General features: G+C 33.2%; 1 protein-coding gene across 7 annotated transcripts in view; it reads right to left on the reverse strand.

Moving 5' to 3' along the window:
- LOC138701991 (nose resistant to fluoxetine protein 6-like) overlaps positions 1-14,484 on the reverse strand; it is a 1,327,025-nt gene that overhangs the window by 1,222,090 nt on the left and 90,451 nt on the right. Inside the window, exon 1 of one of the 7 annotated variants that reach the window (XM_069829467.1) lies at positions 9,763-9,959. The exons of the other annotated variants lie outside the window; for them this stretch is intronic. The gene's annotated coding sequence lies outside the window, so the exon portion shown is untranslated. Of the gene's footprint in view, positions 1-9,762; positions 9,960-14,484 lie in introns of those variants that run through there. 7 annotated transcript variants of the gene reach the window in all.

Here is a 14,484-nt window from a genome sequence, read left to right on the forward strand (position 1 = left end):
TTTGAAAATTGCACTTTCAATAATAATTGTTCCTTTAAAAATTATTCATGTTTATTTTTTATTTCATCATCCTTATTAAAAGTGTTCTTGTTTATTTCATCATCCCTAATTAAAACTTTTCTAACACTTGTGTATATTATTTAGGTTATGTTATAGCTTCTGCTATATGATATTATGGATAGTCACGTATCAGAGATTGTTTAATACTAAAATTTATTGAAAATCATCTGTGAAGTGACGTTGATTACTGGGATCCGGACAATTGAAGTGGAATGCAACTATTTTAATAAAAATTAAACGGAATCAACAAAGCCTTCTTGACTAGTAACCGTCCACAGAGTTCAATGAAGATTCCATAGTTGACACAACTGATAACAAGAAAACAGCTAATCATAACACACTACTGCCATCTAGCGTAATATTTATGATGTTGAGATGGTACAATAATACATTTGAAGGCATTTGTATTTTCGTAAGTCAATATTTTATTGTATTGGAGTACTTCGTTACTTCTAATCTTGATATACTTTCTTCTAATCGTGTAATAGTCAATTAAATCCCACTCGAATTTTGGTTTTCTCTAGATAAATTAAAATCTCTAGTGAGATTACTGTTGATAATTTGACAACGCTGTCAGTGCTCGATAATCTAGTGGTGATTCGAATTGATATGTTGCGAGATAAGTCAGAAGGTTCTGTAGTTGGGAAAGAGCTCGGAAAATCGAAACAGGTAATCAGTCTATCACAATCCCGGAACACTTGTCTCTTCGTTATTCCTAGACCACAATTACTGTGCTTCATAGTGAGAAGTTGTCAGTTGTTTGAATTGCGGTGGATTTAGAGCAATAATTCTATCATATAAAGTACAGTCAACCCCAGTACAAGCCAAATCGGTTCACAGGGTTGCGGGAGGCTAAAGCCTCCACCTTTACAGACAATCGGCATTGATGACAGTAGGGATATTAGTCATACGTGCCCGCCGCCTATACACCAAAGGAAATGCTCCTGAAAGTCAATTCTGTTATATAGAGGCTGAGCAAACCCCAAGGTCATACTCAAGGTCATACTACGGTCGGAAGGGTTAGATCACTTGAGAGCATCTATGACTCCATCGGAAATCGAAACCGCGACCTTCCGGCTTTGAAGCTACGTCTTAACCGTGAAGCTGCTGAGCACACCCATAATTCTATTATAGAGAATAGAAATGAAATAACTCTCCAGATTCAGAGCGAATAGTTCGTGTTATATGTAACAAAAAAGTGCAATAGGTACTATATTATTATTATTATTATTATTATTATTATTATTATTATTATTAATATTATTATCACTATTTCTTACCAATGTTTATTATTGTCACACTAACATTACTTATCCAACTTTCATTATTTACTTTCATGTTGTTTTATGGTGTAGATATTAATCTAATAACTATGTAACCAATTGTATTCTATTAGAATTAGAGTCTGGCTGGGCGGAAGAGAAGGCCTACTGGCCTTAGCTCTGCCAGATTAAATAAATAAATAAAAATAAAACAAATAAATAAATAAATATTATTATTATTATTATTATTATTATTATTATTATTATTATTATTATTATTATGTGGAAAGTTCTTAGTTTTCTCAGAAAAAAAGTTGTTTCCCAAATGTTTAACACCCTCTTATTCGGTAACTATTAAGAGTAGGATCGTGACTTTTGTCCATATCGAAAGAAAACCTAAAAAGAATAATTTATCCCTCTCGCGTATTTCAATAGCGTGGAGAGTTTTCGTTTAATTTAATTCAAAAACCACTAATTTCAAACCACTGAACAGATTACAACGTCGTAGCGAGAGAGAGTGGCTCGCGTACAGAGAGAGACCCGAGTTCGTTGACCTCTTACATCTTTACTAATAGAAGAAAGATTACTGTGTTAGCGGTGATGTTACCGGACTGCTGAAACTTCCAACTTAATTTTAATTAAACGTGGATTTAACTAGAAAACGTAATATAGGCTTTCTATTCCTTTAAGTGTATCTTATTACTCTTTCAATCTGCAGGGTTATTTCACTTGCACTCTGCATACGTGCATTAAATAACGTTCACATGGATTAACTTTTTCACGGAATTCGATATTGCGAAGTTATATGTATGCTTTGAATGCGTTGTAGAAAGAACTGGCAATTTTTATAGGTCTCTTTTTCATGGAAATAGAAACAATGACATTAATTTAAATACATTCGAAGTCATTTAAATTATACAGGATACTTAGAGATGATGAAATAGTGGTAGAGCGAGTGTGGAGATTATGGAATAAGAATTGAAGACCTCCTAGGAATAAGGATGTAGCCAACAAAACTGTAATTCATGTTTCAGAAGAAAGGAAAATAATTTCAGGGGCATATTTCATTAGGTCTGTATTTACTATTACTACCATTGGAATAAACAAGAATTCAAGTTTATTCAGCCATTGAATGCAATAATTTATTATTGTAAATATATGGTTTAAAATTACTTTTTTCGCCTACATCGCATATTTCAAGAATTTAGATAATGTTACATCTGCCTGCAAGAAATTATTCAATTAACCCTTAAATTGGCAAAACTTCATTTCTCACACTAGTTTATTAAACCGTGTCGGACTGTAAAGAAAACAACTAACGCAATGTTCATATTTTATATGTAGTACAGTATTATAATATTGTGTAATTTTGGTTACTTAATTTTCCTACCATTTTTTTTTGTTGTTCTATTAAAATTATGGCATACTACTGGCTTGTGCAGCAAATACTGCTGCAAACTAAGTTCGTTAGACGTTCAAATAAAAATTTTTCAGATTTATTTTCAATGAAGGATACTTGTCTTTTTGATAGTTTTTTGCTTCCATAATAATGAAACATACTCCCTCTGAATGGATTTTTTTAGGCCAAATACTTTTTCTTGAACCTATCCAACTTCAGTTTTTGAGTTTCAACGCCAAAACGCAAGTATCAATGTCAGGACGATAACATTAGCTATTTCAGGTCATTGTGGATTGTAGGCAAAAGTTAAAAAAAATGTAAGGTTTGCTAAGCTTTCGAACAGTAGTATCTTCGTATAGCTGCTGCATGTAGAACTTGAAATGTAGAGCGCAAAATCAATTTATCCTGCTAAGAAATCCTGCTGAAATGATCTGGAGACTACAAAATTTTCTAGGCGTCTTATTTTATCAGTAAGTAATACCTTTTGATCTTTCCTTAGGAACTGTAATTTTTGCGCTCTCTCGAGCCAGTACTGAAGACAATGACACATATCAATATCTACACTGCACTGCCATTAAGTATATGAAAAAGACCCAACCCCACTGGGTTAATAAGTATAAAAATATTTGATTTTTAGTAACAATATTATTATCTCACTTAAGTTTTGTAGTTAATTATAGAAATGAAGATCTAAATTAAGATATTCTCTACATTTACCACAAAACGTTTCACTTTCATGTCATCAATATAACATCAATATTATGTACAATTAATGAAAAAATAGATGCATCATGATACTAACTATAATAATATTTAATTTCTAATGGTAATAATGTCACCAAACCACCTCAAGTTTCGTAGGTTTGAATATCCAATACACAACTGTACTCAGAAAATTATACACTGCAGAATCAGTTTTTAATAACAAATTAAAATAAGCTCTAAATATGTCATCAATCCTGCAGGTCATGGCCTTCGTGTAATAGCCTATTGTTTATTGTAGCGTGTGTTTTGTTCTGAAATTCAATCAAGTCGGCCGTGATTGAATAAAATTAGTTCTCAAAACTGATAACAGATGGATTTTGGAAAATAGGAAAATTATGTAGAAAAATTGAAATTTCACCGAAAACTACCACTTTTCCGAAAAACTCTGGATACCAGGCATGAAAATGAGGGGTCACTCATTAAAATCCGTTCAGCCGTTTGCCCGTAATTTCCATTCCCAGTTCAAATTATATATATAGATATTAACCTGTTGTATCCTATAGGATACTTTGTAAATTTAAGGGTTTTATCAGAGTCAATACCGTAATCACAAAAATATTTGCCTTCTTTCGCAGTTTCCACCAAATTTTCCGTTCCATTTTATATTTAATGTAAGTTGATGTTGATCTTCACTCTGTTGTGGGTCCGAGGTCAAGGCAGCCATGGAGCTCTACTTCCCAGACTCCCATGTGACTCTGCAGAGTAAAACGTGAATACCTACACCTATATATGCACATACTGTATTTGTGTTCATTGTAGTTTTATTAGAGTTTATGGAAAGCTAACTTGCAACAGTCATGCTTCTATGATAACTACACACTAATTTAACGATTAAATTACTTATTATAATATTAATATCAAGAGCGACAAGAAAAAAATGATAAACTACAAGCTGCTAGGACTAAGATTAACAGTAAAACTGTAAAAAGTCTTGATAAAGACAGGAAGAGGTCGCCGGTTTAATAAATGATGATTATATAACTTACCAAATATTATTAGTTACTGTAGTTATCAAAGCAAAAATCTTAGTAACTCTTAAATTCCAAATTCTTTCAACTAGATTAAACTGCAATGCGTATCTCACAGCCTCTGACGTTATCACCTACATGTACTTCAAGGTTTGGATTATGGCTCGTTTTTCTTATGTTTTGAAGAATTTTGAATTCAATCTACTGTAAACTTTCAGAGATAAAGTAACTTTCTTGGGATGTGGGCAGCGTGACATTAAGTCCGTTGATTAAGGTATCAGACGACAAACATAGAAAAGTTGTTTGAAATCGCGATAATAATAATAATAATAATAATAATAATAATAATAATAATAATAATAATAAATTCAATCCGTGGCACAAACAGCCTATAAAGCAGCTGATAGCTGGCCTCACGTTCACAACTTTTAGCAGAAGTGAACGATCATGTAACTAACTGAAGTATCGTGCGTTAAGCACAATTATCCCCAACTAATAATAGTAGGAATAATAATAATAATATTAATAATAATAATAATAATAATAATAATAATAATAATAATAATAATAATAATAATTTGATATTTGATATTTTATGTGCTGAAAAACACCCACTGGCCAATAAAAGTCCAGCACAGTAATACAATTAATAGGCTACAATAAAGTGAACAACTATGATACAAATTAAATAATTGAGATAACAACAAAATGAAGAACATAGATTACAATGATTAATTTACAATAAATAATACTAAATATAATATTTTATGGAAAGGAGATTCTTACAAAAGTATTACCAATTTGTGTAGAAGATTATGCAAATAATATTAGCAGAGACATTGCTATGTTCGAATACTTCTATACACTGAATGGATCGAAATCGCCTACATGTAAGTTAGCATTTTTAATACACCTGGAGACCGGCTAGGAAGATTTAGAATTTCTAATATAGAAGAGTTTGTGATGTCTCATAGGAGTACGGAGGCTGACACTGTTTAAGAAAGATTGACAATTAATGTCACCTTTAAGGATCTTACATAAGAATAAGTAATCGAGATCATGACGTCTAGTATACAAGCTTCGACATTTAAAGTGCTAGCATTTTTTATCATAGTTATATCCGGAGATATTAGGCAGAAATCTGTACGAACATAATAATAATAATAATAATAATAATAATAATAATAATAATAATAATAATAATAATAATAATAATAATAATAATTTTTTGCAATTCATTGAGACTTTTGGTGCATAACTTGCTTTGTTGAGATTCACAGCCAATTGCACACGTTCATAAACCGGTATTTTTTTAGGCCGTAGACTATAGTGAGAATGGTGTAAGGTCACCTCTTAGACAACATAGGTGAATCACAATATAAGAGATGATCATCTTAGATCCGATGGAAGATACAAATTTCCGTTAAGTGCGCGGGAATTAAATTTGACTATTCTGAGTTTCTCACCTATGACTGAAGTTCTGACTGGTAATTGCATCTATTTCCAGGCAATACATCTCACTTGACGATATGCGTCGGAGGACGAACATGTGTTTGTATACATTTGTTGTCTAATTAGTGAAATATATTTGCAACAGAGGGAGAAAGGAACTACCCTACCTCATTATCTTCAGGCTTAGTTGCCTCATGAGTGATGCTTTAATAGTGCCACTTATGAGATACCGACCTCTGTTCGGACAGTTGAATAAACAACAACGGAATTTCTAGCCATAAATATTATAACATCCACAGCAATGAACTCAGTGGCTGGTATATTCATCTTTCTATTTTCAATATATCATATTTTAAGAATGGTGGACTTCGAAGACGCTGACAGACTTTCATTTCAGAAAACATCACAAGCAACTTACATTCATATTGTAGGCAAATCCACGGCCGCCATTTAAACACTACGTTAAAGTTCAACTTTAATCGCTGAGTACAGCATGAGTGGTAGTAAAAAGAAAGCTATAAATTTATAATTCAAATTCAGCCACAAAATTAATTTTCGGGAAATTAGCACATAAGGAGATTTCCTCATCTGCTTGGAGAACAGAAATCTTCTTCACGAACTGCGAGATTCAAACATATTATATAACAGTGTTACTGAAAATTCACACAGCATACAGGCCCTAACGGTAAAAACTACACATTATGCCATGATGCAATTTTCTTACAGAACAGATTATGAAATTAATATTTTACAATTATGCGTCATCACTGAGTAACTTTTGAATTATACAGTTGTTATCTAAAAGTTTAATTGGCAATAAAAATAATTTCTAACAAGAAAAGTTGATATATTTCCGAAAGCATTTAATAGTTTTGTCTCCTTTTATATAAATGAAAATTATTACACATTATAACATTCTTATGGATTTTTTGCTTCACTTCGATATTTTTCTCTTACGACCATTTTTGACCGTACATGCTAGAAAAAAAAATGTAAGTAATCCCGTGACATGGAATCCGCACTGTGTGAAAGCTGCATTTCAAATAACATAAAACATATATATTAATCAAAGAGAAGGATCTATGTCCTAGGTAGGAGAATTTCAAACACCAACTGTGTTTTTAAAACTTCAGCCGAGATACGAAGTAAGAATTAATCATAGGAAGATTTAATGGATTATACCCACTAGGTCACCATATGAAAATTATTGCTATAGTCATATTTATTTCTTTTTGTATTTTTTTTTTTTTTCGTATATCTCGATTTTATAATTTGAGGCGGGTTTATACAATTCAAACCTTAAGGTTTTTAAACCTAACACTTGACTACGAACTTAACTCCATTGTCGTAGCGTCAACATGACCCTGAGCTTTTACTTAAAATAACAGAGGAAAAAACACTTGTAACAAACATTCATAGCTTAGACTAGTTTGAACCCAGGTTGATGCTTTCTACAGAATGTTAAAGATAATCTTTTTGTTAGCCATGCTTTGGCCAGATACAGTATATCTAATGTGCTTGTTTCAAAATAAGTAACTGTACATGAACTACATCACAGAGATATTCGACATATTTCACATAAAAGGAATGTTGTTGACTTAATGAAATGTGAAAAATATTATTTTGTAATCAGAGCTAATATAAAATAACACTTGTGATTTATACTGCTTAGTGTATATCCTAAAAATAAGTTTGGTACTTGTATTAATTTTACTGCCATTAGTTGCAGCTGTAGTAATTAGGACACCACTTTGAAGCACAGATAAAGAATAAACACACAATTCAGTCTTAACCTGGATGTAGCTAAGCAATTATGATCAACGAACTGCAAGGTTTTGCAAATTCTCTCTCGTAACTATGGAAAATTACCTTTGAAAAACATTCTATTCAAACTAAAAAAAAGTTCTTAGTCAAATGTAACAATTATCACAATGAACTAATTCACCGCAAATATAAATTTTCAACTGAAAATGAAAGCATAAAAGTTTTAAGATAAAAAAATGTCGATTGTCTCATAAAAATATATTTCCTAAAATTAAAACTGTAGAATTGCATTTTTTGATACAAAATTCTACTACCAATAAACTAAAATTATGAAATATAAAGCCAATTAATAAAATTTCGTACAGAGAAAAAAAAAATACACTTCAATGCATCAGGAAATTACAATTTCAAATCCCATTAGATATAAAATAATTTAAAATCATATAGGCATAGGTAAATATTATTAACAAAAAAGGTAAACATTCGAAAAAGAAAGTAAAAATGATGCAATGGACACATAAATAGAAAAAGAGAACAGAAGTAGTGAATGTAATAGCAGAGTAGCAAAAATTAAAAGTAAAAGTTTTCCTTATTGATTGGAAGTTCATATTGTATTGTTCACCTTAAATTTATTACAGTCTTCAAATTTACATTAAAGTTATCCTTTTCCATTCCTCTATTCCCATCTCTAGTAAATATTTTATAATATCGGTACCGGTTTATAATTTTCGCACCGATTATTTTTTATATTTTCCAATTTTTTTGGTTCATCACCTCACTTTTTCTTTTGAAGTAGTGACACAATTTGTTCTGCATAAATTATGCATTTGTTTGAGTTCATACATTTTTAATATTTTTGACATTCTTAATATCTATAGTTTATATTTTCAAATTAATCTGTTGCAAATATTCACTTCAACTCTCAAGACTATTTCTATCCGTTCATTTTCTTTGTAAGTTATGAATCAGAAATTAAAGTACAATTGTCACGGAAAATTTGCAGTGCAATAGCTAGTACCCACTTTAATGTAAGAAAAGTCTGTAAACCAACTACAGTACTAAATAAAAATAATAACATCTTTCTTTCATAATTTTAGCACTCAATACCTTCTACAATCATGCAAGTTATGTAATTTCCAAAGCCTTCTCCACAACAATTCATGAAAACAAAAGATAACCTATTGATTCAGTTTTTTAAGTTTTTATATATAAACATGATTTAAAGTGTGAAATGACTCAGGTGGATTTATAATAAGTTCACCTAACACGAAAATAATATGTTTAATGTTACATCTATTCTTCATATTTTTCATTATTCGGTGTTGGTATACAATTTGAAGCTTGAAAGTTTAGCAGGAAGAAATTTATACCAAATTAGCATACATTTAAAGAGACATACTCGTTTTCCCTGAACGGTTTAAAGGGTTAATAATTCTTGGTTTTCTTAAAAATTATGAAAAGTTATTCAAAACTCCTAGACATTTATTTTAATATAGGTTTCAAAATTGCATATCAATCCCTTATTTTATACTTAGCAAAGTAATTTTCCTTTTGACATTTTAATCGATGCAGTAAATTTTCCACAATATTATTGTATCCACAAAAATGAATTAATACTAGAAAGCAATAACTAATTCAGTGAAAATATTAATACAACACCAACAATTTTTTAGTTTAAGATTACCTGCGAAAATAGGTCAAACACTGAAAATGTAACGATGTGGGCGGCATCAAATATAAATACCAATAAGAGATGAGCGGGCGTTTAGAAACAAATTTATGACTATACAAAATACTCAACTTGATACGGAAATGTCTGTTGCATACACAAAATCCATTTTACGTATGCCCATGTTCCTCCCTACTATACGTCAATCACAATTCACGGTCTATCGGAGTTTAGAAAATGTATCCTGTCACAGATGATTTAAATTCTAATTTATATTCATCGAACCATAATTGAAAAGACCGTCGAGTTCACATGTCGGGAGGGAGAAAGAGAGAGAAGGTTTGGCTACTGGCAAATACTGCTGCAACTATAAATGTCATGCACCGAAAAAATAACCATGGTAAAATCCTCTACAGTCCTCACCAGAAGAAGAACAGCTACCACGCCCGTTGCTACGGAGATGAAAGCCGGCAGATGTTTCCTCAAATCCATTCCTTTTAAAAATACAAAAAATGTAGACCTTCTTCTGTTTGATGACGTCAAGACGAACCATCAGACTAGACTGAGCTGTAGAACTCCACCGACCTTCTTTAGAGAGAATGGTCCAACATCATCCCTTACGAGTTACATCTCACCCTCTCTCTGTGAAACACCCCCTCCCTTGCAACCCCCTACCAACTAAACTCTTGCGCACGCTCCCTAACACCCATAGTTCACCCCTTTCAGCAAAGATGGCTGACAGCGTATGCTCACTTTCATGTGAACAAAGACCTCTAACAGTAGTTTTTAAAGGTGGGTATCTGACGCGAGAAACCACGCTAAAATGGTCCATATAAACATCGTTTGAATCCGTAGCTTAACGCAGGCAATTGGAAGTACGCGTAAGGTCTAGAAGCGGTATTCGGCATGATGTGAGCTTTGTGCGCGGACCCGAGTGTCCCGTTCCTACTGTGGTTGGCGGAATCTAATGCGCAGTCGGAATTCCGTGAGAAGAGAGGGAGAGGGAGAGGTGGCACGAACTTGCGCATGCGGCAGTCGCCCTTCTACTCTAGCCCTACTATAATGTACTATACAGATGGACGTATACGTCACAGTCACCCTCCCTCGCCCCTCTCCTCAACCCTCCGCGCGTCTCTACACTCTTTCTTATTAGAGCAATGGCATTTTTAGTACCGTCGGGCTACTACCTGCTCTGAAAACGTTGTGGTGCCTCCTTCCCCCTCTGATCCTGTAGGGAATTGACTCCCTCTCGACTTTCCAAGGCCCTCGAGGTGCCCTAAATACTCACTTCTGACACTATGGTAAGAGTATGAGTGGAAAAGTTTGACAACCAGCTCTCTTAGAAAAAGACTGTCCATCTGGCTATGATCTTGGTAGGGTATATTTATATAGCGGGTTTGCGTACGTCTATAGCAACGGCTGATATATCACATTTCCAGGTCAAAGACATGTACGAAACGCGCTAGAATATACAGTGTCGATATTTTATTTGTAATTCAGAAACATAAAAACAAAAATAATGTAACCAATGTTGTTATCGAAATTAACTTCATTCTGAATGTCAAAACCGTCTCTTAATTCGTGTAACAGCGTCTGAAATTAGTCAGGAAAATTCAAGAGATCTGTATTGAATTAAAATAATTTTTATCTAGGAAATTTAAATTATTTTATGGCCCGCCTCCTTCGTTCTTTGACCAGGGTATGGCGCTTTCAATCCAAGTGATCCGTTGTTCGATATCCGGCACAGTCAATGGGAGATATTTACCTTCCATTTTTTTACGGGACTGTGTCTTTTACTCTTTTGATGTGTTATCCTGTGTTGTCTCAGTGGTGCCTTTGTGTCGTGCTGATAACACAACCAGGGAGGTCCTCAATGTGTGTGGAATAAATGTAATTTCACAGAAGTAATGGCACGAATAAAAAGAAACAGCACAATTGAAGACCTCTTACGAATAAGAACGTAACCAATACAACTATAATCCTTGTTTCGAGATAAAGAAAAGTAATTTTAGGGGTATATTTATTTAATGAAGCCAATATTTACTATCATAACAATTTGACTAAACAAGGATACAAGTTTATTCAGCCACTGAACGGAGTGTTTTTGTTATAAAATAATAACAAGCTGAAAACACCCGTCATTGGCCGGGTTTTCCTCTTTGCTTCTAAACTTTGCAGATCTCGGCAACTCAACTATAAACAACCAAAATGAATAATTGTGTTTACTAAGCTTCCCTCGTCTTTAAAGATGAATCTTTACATAGCGTTACTTATATGAATTAATGACCTTCGTAGCCAAAATACCCACCAGGGTTAACTCGATTTGAAACAGCTGAAGATCAGGCACGGAAAAGAAAAGTATCGTCAATTGCCTCATGTTCAACTGTTTTTGTTTTTAATTAGCATTGTCTTGAAGTTTAACTACATAAAAACATGCCCCTCGGTCCCTTTACGTCCATTTTTTGTTGACTTAATGTTCTACATTTCATGTAATTTTCTGTCTATGTGTGCTTTCACTTGACGTTTAAAGACAGTTGACGATGAATAGGGGAATTTCCTTGTTTCCAGAGGTGAATCCCTTTGGGTTATCATGATGTACTAAAATTTACCTCTTTGTTGAACATATTAAAAGAATCAACACGGTATGTAAAAAATAAATATATGACTTGAAAAATAACGTCTTATAAATACAGACTATAACAAATTATATAATTTTATTTCATAAACAGAATACAGTACAATCTTGCAATATATCATTTTTGGCCTTAAAAATAATATTTTGAGAGACATGTATTTAAAAAAAACTAACAGATTGTCCTTTATAGTAGGATTAACACATAATTTATGAGAGAAACTACTTTGTTTAATTGGTCGGGGCAAGCGGAATTCAGGGACAGGTAACAATTGCAATCTGGGAAAACATGGACTGGGGCTAATGACAATTTGGGACCAAATGAAATGGAATCCAAACTGGGTCGGGACAAATATATAAGGACGAATGTGTTTGGGACCAATCGTCGGAACTTTTGTCATCCAGCGTAAGTAGAATTGGTGACAGCAAGAAGAGACCGAGGATTTGCCATGGAATTACCTGACATTCGCCTCAATCTTGGGGAAAACCAAAGAAACTAATCAGCCCAAGTGGGTTTCGAACCCACGCCTGAGAGCAGCCTCGAAGTAAGAGTCTCGCCCGCTACCCTAGAGACTACACCGCATAAGTAGCCTGAAAGGGAACTTAACAAAGGAGATGACTGGAATAAAACGGTCTGTGGAAATTAAAAAAGAAAATTATATACAGGACCAATTAAAGACTATGCTGAACAATGAAATATTAAAACTGTTTTAAAATAAAGCAACACTCTTCGTTACGTTTTTTGCAGCAAGAGCGCTAACCAAACCTCATGGACACAAAAAACTGTATTCATAGCATCCAGTGTGAATGTGATCTTGTATAATAAGTGAGAAATAGCTCACTCTCATTAAATCTAAAAGAAAATCACAAAATATTAAACAGTGCCTTATTAACGTATAACATAATTATAAGAATGACTTTAAAGAAACAGGCAAAATGTCATCACTAGGGGCGGATGTTGATGACCTATAAATCTACTTAACATGATCATTAAAATGCCCTTAAACTAATGGAAAAATGACATAAAATCAAAAGTAAATGACATTTAAATATTATTCATCATACTCGCACCACAACGTCTTAAAAATTAGTCAACTTATTTCAAATCTCGGAGAGAAGAGGCAACTTCCTGGAATTTGGCTAAGATAAAGGAAATGAACATCCAACAAAATGAAGGTTTCAAGGAAAAACTATAGATTTTAATGAGAGTTTACAATGTGTTTAAATTAGGGCTAGTCCATGTCAATGTCTTCATTCTCCGTCTCCTCCTCCTTCCTCACTTCATTTTTGTTACCAGATCTTCCAGTTGAGGAAGTGTGAATGACAAAACAAATTGTGGGGGCAGCGTGCATTCTTGCAATCTTTGTGTTAAAAATTCTGTCTACTACAGTAGACATCCCTTCCGAACCATGTTGAGGTCACAACGTCCTGTCCAGGACATGGTGAAAGTTTCCCCCTTCCAAATAAATTCTAAAGATACCATCGTACCGAGAAAAGAACAGTAGCGGTCAAAGTCCTCACTTAAACTAAGCTGCTGTCAAGCATTTTATATTACTTCCGTTGTGTGAAGTGAAACCTTCAGTGGAATGAGGGATGGACTTTAGAGTCTGTTACAAACCATAAAACTCAAACTTCACTGTTATTCACTTATTCAGTAGGTAATTACTACTGACCTATTTGGTTAGAAAATGATTTAACAGACCTATCGGTAAAGATAAAAGTAAAATGCATTCTAATTGATTTTAAGTTCTTCAAAGTATTAAAAATGACCAAGAAATGCCGAAAAAATATAAAAATGACCTATTTGTTCAAAACCGTAAAAAATGCAATATAAGAAATTACTTTTTAACGTTGATATTAACATAGAAAGAATTTCCATATTAATAGGCATCGTCCTAATGTGAAAAATAACATCCGCCCCCTAGTCATCACCCAGCAAGTTAAACCGTCTTTCATCCATAAATAGAGGGTTCGCCAAACAACAGATATCGCTTAGGTAAATGTCTGCCTTTTACTACTGCTATAGATCTAACATGACTACCGAGGGAATTGTATGTAATTTATTCTGTATCGAGCATGGAAAGGTACTGACTTTGTGTTACAAAACTTGTTAAAACATTGCTCATAATTACATAAATCATAACTGTATGGGAGGCGTATTATTGAAAGTAAAATAACTGTAATTATACTCTCACCTGGTTGTCAAAGTCAAGAACAAATTAATGTCAATATTGGTGACGCTACCAATAAGCGATTGATGCGAGAACGCAAAATTATATTGATGCAGAGGGTGGTGCATTTGAAAATCTACTGTAAGCATCATCTTCGATTACAATAATACTAGGTACGCACATTTGTAGCTGTGAACATAAAGTGTAAAGTTTCTAGCTTTAACCTCTGAACGTAAAGTTGTGAAAGATTATCCATTTTTGTAGATTAAGGACCAGTTTCATCAAGTTTTGTTAAAATAACGCTAACAGCACGTTAACATGTTGTTAAAAATTAAATATTCT

The sequence above is a fragment of the Periplaneta americana genome, chromosome 1 (assembly GCF_040183065.1).
Source record: "Periplaneta americana isolate PAMFEO1 chromosome 1, P.americana_PAMFEO1_priV1, whole genome shotgun sequence".
NCBI classification, from domain to species: Eukaryota; Metazoa; Arthropoda; class Insecta; order Blattodea; family Blattidae; genus Periplaneta; species Periplaneta americana.